At 37.2% G+C, this 6,792-nt stretch overlaps 1 long non-coding RNA gene across 1 annotated transcript; it reads left to right on the top strand.

The window, feature by feature from the left end:
* Positions 1-4,032: 4,032 nt before the first annotated feature.
* Positions 4,033-6,553, top strand: LOC128982829 (uncharacterized). Its single transcript, XR_008489738.1, has 3 exons — positions 4,033-4,052; positions 4,910-5,054; positions 6,404-6,553. It is a non-coding gene; the product is annotated as an uncharacterized LOC128982829 (long non-coding RNA).
* The last annotated feature ends 239 nt before the right edge of the window (positions 6,554-6,792 follow it).

Here is a 6,792-nt window from a genome sequence, read left to right as displayed (position 1 = left end):
CCAAACTTGCTGATAATAAAAAATCTTGGACAAAAAGTTAATGCTACCAGCGGGATTCGAACTCGGGAGTCGGGACCTACAGTATATCAGCCCGGCACGCTAACCAATAGACCACCGAGGCCGATGGTTACCGATCGTTTTGTTACGGTAATGGCGTTCCCTCAGCTAATAAGAAGCCCACAGCTGTCATCGTAGCCTCTTCTATACCTCCCCTGAGTAAATACCCTGCCAGAGCCAGTACATTATTATGGGTGGGTTCCATCATCGACAACCGTAGCGTAGAAATTGATCGAAACTGAATTATTCCCAGTTTGTCGACACTGGAATATTCCCATTTAACCGACATCCCAAATAACCGACGTTGCAAATGATCGACACCGCAAATTGTCGACATCCCATATTGTCGACAATGAAATAGTTTCACTTTGTCGACACTGAAATAGTCCCAGTATATCGACAAGCTATTCATTAACTATTATAGTTTACTTCTTTCAAACAAGCTATTTTATCGTTCATCAGTATGCCTACATATTTCAAATCAAGTAGACTATGTCTCCCTAATCTAGTGGCGATGAGACTAGATTTACATATAAGCGGTATTGAAGACCATGGTTGTTCTACTGTGACTATCAGATTCATAGAAACGATTATAACGATCAAATATCGATAGAAAATAACGAAATGACTATATTGCAAAACAACAGCGACTTCCCGAATCGATCGAATCTACGATGACGTTACGACCAGCTTACAGCAATGTGAAAATGGGAGGCCTTCTTTTAGGCAACCTTTCACCTAGGTACCAATTCACTTAGATCACATATCAAGTAGGTACCGACAACTCAAATCGGTCAGCAAGGTCCCGGCCCCTCCCTTCTGCGCGAAGGGCGTGGCTTCGCCGTGGTCACGTGTTTCGTGGTGCGGTCGCTTACCCTCTACACTGCTGAAAATTCCCGCGACTTCTTTGAATTACCTCTACTCCACCCAAATTTCAGCCTTCCTTAGTTTCGTTTCTTGTTCTGTTCTGCGTTTCTTCTTCTTCTTCTCTTCTAGATCTGCTCTCTGCTGCTGCTGCTCTTGTCTAGCTCTAGTAAGTTTGAGGTTGGAGGTTCGAGAATTTATTGTTTGTCAATTTCATTCAATTGTCATTATTGTCATACAAATTTGTATTTTAGGTGTGTATTTTCAATTTAGGCCTAAGTTACAACTACTACAGTTTAAAGAACCATTTTTGTCATCACAAAATTGAAAGGTGTAACTTATTGACATGGACATGACATGGTCATTAGAATATTAACTTTTCAAGCAAATTCAAATTAGCTTCTGGTAGCCTATAAAATAAATTAGGGGTACAGTCTCCTGGGGTACAGTTTCTTAACTGTATCGTCTGCGTAGAGTATGGTTCTCAGATTATGGTCACTGAACCATAATCTGAGAACCATACTCTACGCAGACGATACAACAATAGTAATCCCTACAAAGTACCATGAGAACAATAGCAACATAGTCAATTCAACCCTGGACGAGGCTACCTCTATCTGCAAGTCTCTTAAACTCAGCATTAACACCACAAAAACCGTTCACATAAGTTTCAAGCCAAACAACAGTAATAGAGCTGATGAGGACTGGCAAGGATTGAAGATTCCCGTTACCGCATCAACCAAATTCTTGGGAGTTATTATAGACCAAAACTTGAGTTGGCAAGATCACACCGACCATCTCTGCAAAAAATTAGCTACGGCTCACCACGTAATTAGACGCATTAGAGCTATAACTGATGAAAACACTGCAATTCTGGCCTACCACTCACTTTTTTCTTCCCATCTGCGGTATGGAATCGTCGCCTGGGGATCCACCCAGGAGAAGAACACAGACCGCATCTTGGTTCGGCAAAAGAAGACCCTTAGAACAATACTGCGCCTGCAACCCTCGGAGCACTGCAAACCATTTTTTACCCAACACAAAATCCTTACCGTCTATTCCCTCTATATCTATGAAACCATAATCCTGGCCAGACAACAATCCCCAACCCTACGACAAGAGAAACATTCCTATAACACTCGCAACAAACACAATATTGACCTACCTCAGCATAGACTCCAAAAATTTAACAAAACCCCAACCTATTCTGGCTCATTTTTCTACAATCTCTTGCCTCAAGACCTAAAAAATCTACCACCAACACGCACATTCAACATAAAACTTAAACAATACCTTGCTGATAGGCCCTACTATAAAATCTCAGACTTTGTGTCTGACCACACTTTCTCACGTCTCGCCTCGTGAAGAAAGAAGACCCTGCAGTTTGAATTGACGATTCCCCGATCGGCTGATCGTGGAGAAGACGCCGGATGTAAGATGTAAGATGTAACTGGGCTATGCTAATATCGATTGGAACTATCGAATTGGAGATATTGATTAATAATCGATATTTTAAAATATATCTATGATAAAATTAAACTATCATAACCTAACCTAACCAATCAAACTTGCTGATAGTGAAAAAAATCGCATGAAGGTTTACTAATCGAATCGATAGTTTCAATCGATATTAGCATAGCCCAGTTAAGAAACTGTACCCGTTTCCTGGGCTTCGCTAATTTCGATTGAAACTATCAAATTGAAAATATTGATTAATAATCGATATTCAAAATATATCTATTATAAAATCAAACTGCACTTTAGCTTACGTCCTACACTATAATTTGAATAAATATATCGATCGGTAAATAGATTATTTCATTCAATATATCAAGTTAGGTTAGTAAAGTAACCTAACCGAATGAATCGATACATCAAATAGTCTATCTATTAGTTGCATACTACGCTTTTAGTTGGGTTTTTAAACTCATAGCAAATTATGACTAATTAGTTTTAATATAACTTCCGGTACTAGACTATTGATCGATTTCGAGCAACAGGTGCGCTAGTTTTGTTTTATATTTTTATTTTTTATAAGATGCTGACAAAGTATAAAGTTTTTGGTATGACAGTTTTAGTTTACCATTTGAGTTTTTAGCATTTTATAACATAGGCCTATCCTATACGTATTTGATACTCTCAGCAGCTGGAGTAGTGTGATTTTTTCTTTGAATATTGTGGCTTCACGTGACAGGTGGATGGCTATATGTAACTTACACAAGGTTACATGGTACATATTAAATTCATAATGATTTGCCTATTTCGGTAGGCCATGTAACTTAGGTTAGTCTAAACTTAGTTGATACTACTAACAAAATAACTTTGCCATCTTAAAGTCATCAAGTATTTGTTCTAACTTATTGCAGAAAAGCCTAAACTTAGTTGATACTAAATTTAATAACAAAATAACATGACCATCTTAAAGACATCAAGTAATTAAGTAGGCCCATTTTATTGGTCGTTGAATAATCACTGATTACTATAGACCTCGTCCGAGACACATTAACTCACGGTATATAGGCTACTTGATCAATAGCGATATATTATCACAGTCATATTTTTTATGCATAGCCTATCAAATATATAGGCTCTATCACAGACGTTAAAATAAATAATAAGTATAGTCAATAGATCAGGGGTAGTACTTGTTGTAATATGTAGTTCTACTTCATCAAATCCATTTCAATGCATCAAGCAAAAGAGCTGTAACCCCACGAATAGCCTAGGCTAGTCTAATAATATTTTAAGACATTTTTATTTTATGATATTAAAAACATTAGGCTACACTAAGCTAATGAAATCTTTCCATAAACTTAGCCTACTCGGCTTTTAATTTTTGTTTCGAATTTGACTGCCCTACCCGTCAATGAGGTTAAGGGTATAAGTTAGGCCTAACCTATACAAAATCCTGCCTTAATCTGAATGGGAAAACATCATTATTTGCAAATGATACAACGATGCTGTCCAGAACCTTTAGGATTATTAGAGCTGTTCGGCATTTGGATCATTGCCGGCCAATCTTAAAGGATCTTAAGCTACGTTTCCATTCAGGCAGGAAACAGCCGAGCACATGTGCCTGCAACTCGCGCATGCGCAGGTCCTCCAAACTACCGCATGCTCATAAATGACAGGTAATCATAACCTCAAATTTCGTTGAGTCCATTGGAGGAAATTTTTGAAGCCACTTTGTACGCGCAAATCTCTCATCAATTGAGTAATGCGCCTTCCAATGCTCTTTTAGCAAAAAAAAACTTCTTATCCACTACCTAGGTAGTTTTCTTCTTTTTCTTCTAAGTTCATTGTATGCACCAGCCATAAATAAAAAAGCAGAGGCTGTTATGTCATCCATGGTGATTTGTAGAACACTATAATAAAAACAGCCACCGAACCTCACCACATCACAATAAAAGAGAACACCACCTTGTCTGCCTGTTGTAGTCATGGGACTTGTGCCTGGAATGGAAACGGCATGACAAACTACGTGCAACATGTGCCTCGTCATGGTCTCAACATGTGCCTCGACTTGTGCCTGCGACTTGTAGGAATCCCCCTCCCTCCCCAAAAATTTGTTTAAACCAAGTTTCCAAAAATGGCAGTTTTATACCATTTCATTGTCCTAAGTTAGTGTGACAAATTATTTTACGCAATTTGTATGCACTACTGTATTACATGCAGTCAAAAATATATGTATATGCCCAAGAAATGTGCGACCCTCTGGATCCGCCACTGGGTGCAGGAGTACTATACCAGAAGAGCACAAAATATAGACTTTTCCTGCTGTCATCTCAAACGTACCTAGAATAGCTATCCTCGTTCATAGCTTACCATTAAATTAAAAGTAACACAAACCAAAACCCTCTCACATATCAAGAACTTACTATTTACAAGCCCATGTTTATAATTATTTATATATGCCTATGTTTATTTATAAGCCCGTGTTTACAATTTATGGGTTTGTTAAAATGTATAACTGCCTACTCATTTGCAGGAGATGGATGCACCCTCCTTCAGAAGGCGCTGAAAGGAATACTAATTATAAGCCGCTGTACTCCGTAAAAGAACTTAAGGAAGAGCACCTAGTGAGATAAGTGTATGTCTGCCATATCATCCGTTAAACAGCCAGGTTTTTGAAGGTATAGTTTATTGTAAATTATATATATAGTTATGTATTAAATCACTTAATAATTTACTAGCTGCTGTGCCCGTGCTTCGCAACGGGAAGATGTACTATACCGCCTAATCCAAACAGTTGTTAAGTAGTCCGAATTTATGAACAAAAGCCACCAAATGTACTGTATAAAAACAATTATGACCAACATTGTAATTGCCCTACTGTTTACGTTAAAATATATCAATAACATAATATTCATTTTCATATTTGAGTTGTTTTGTCTCTAGATCACTGAACCAACTATAAAAGGTATAAAATTACCTCAGTACTGCCAGAGTGATCCTGTATAGTCCTTATGGATTACGGGTTTTAAGGACTTAAGTCCTCATCATGAGATCTTGTACAAGAACATTTAACACTGTAACTTTGAAAGGGTCATCAAGAGTTTAAATGCGAAACACGGACATATACTATTTACAGACATAGACGTTTTATGAACAAAAACGAGTAGGCTTACTGACAAAAAACTTACAATGTCCAACAACGTGCGCACAGTTGCAGATGAAGGTCATGACTGCGATGCGGAAGATGGTTGGGCGGTGGACTTTGTACAGATCTGCTCCTTGTTCATCAGCTGTTCTTGTTTTTTATTAGAGTATCATACAGAGCGTTAGACTGTAAACTGATTTTGTCATTTAATAATGTGTTAGCTTGAATTTTGATTGTTTTATAAATTTCAAATTCTTCTAAAGCATCCATTCCTGTTTATTGCTTTTACAATCAAAATAAACTACGCCATGGCTCGGTCCCCAGGTACTTATTTCAATTCAGGAAATTAAAGCCTTTACAACTATTATTCAACAAAAACTTCTTTGCACTAACTTGATCAGGGAAATATAGGCCTAGACAAAATATAAAAGGTTTAATTTACCTGTTGCTGATCCTGTTAAAACTGTTAACAGGGGCAGGCCAAGACCATAAAGCACTTCATCCAAAAATAAAATTATTGCGCACCCCATACAGTTGTTTTCTTGAAGTTACAAGTTCAGGCGTCCGATAAAAGCCTGTAGCTTCCCAATTAGATCCTCCTCAGGAAGATATCTACCTCTTGCCACATTATAAGGTAATGTGGCAAGAGGTTAACATGTGTCTTTAACAAGCAATGAAAGCCCCTCAAAGATTGAGTTTGTGTCGCACGTTTGTAGGCGGAATAAACCAGTTAAACACTTAGTTAAGGGTACCTATGGTAATTTATTGTAAAATAAGACCTTTTTATTTGAAACTACCAACTACACCAACCCGCATAATTTGGTACCCCTGAGTATTTTAAAATTGTGACTTTCTTTACCAAGATTATAATGTTTGTTTCAGGAAGAAAGATGTAGCCCCAGCTCTGGACAAAAATATTATGGAGAAGGTTGGCCGCTGTACAGGGCAGCTATAGTTATTATTATATGTTGCCTTTTATTGTTATGTACTGTTTTTATACTTTACCAATAAACCTTATATTTATCTAGAGCAGTTAATTTTGTTAAAATTCTTACCAGTAAACTTCTCTGTAATTTGTAAAGAAAACATGTAAAAATGATTATATATTTTATTTTGATCTTCTAACTATTTTGACAGTTTTATAGATAAAATATTATTTTTTTAGATATATTTTTTTATTGCTCTTGTTCGTACATGTCTCAGATAACTATACTGCGAGTCCCATGCCTCACTTTAAGTTTAAGTTTCCTAAAATGATTCACTCGCTTAGC

Source organism: Macrosteles quadrilineatus, unplaced genomic scaffold, assembly GCF_028750875.1.
Source record: "Macrosteles quadrilineatus isolate MER2022 unplaced genomic scaffold, UCM_ALF_1.0 Scaffold_1__1_contigs__length_201487025, whole genome shotgun sequence".
NCBI classification, from domain to species: Eukaryota; Metazoa; Arthropoda; class Insecta; order Hemiptera; family Cicadellidae; genus Macrosteles; species Macrosteles quadrilineatus.
This window is presented reverse-complemented; position numbering and strand designations above follow the sequence as displayed.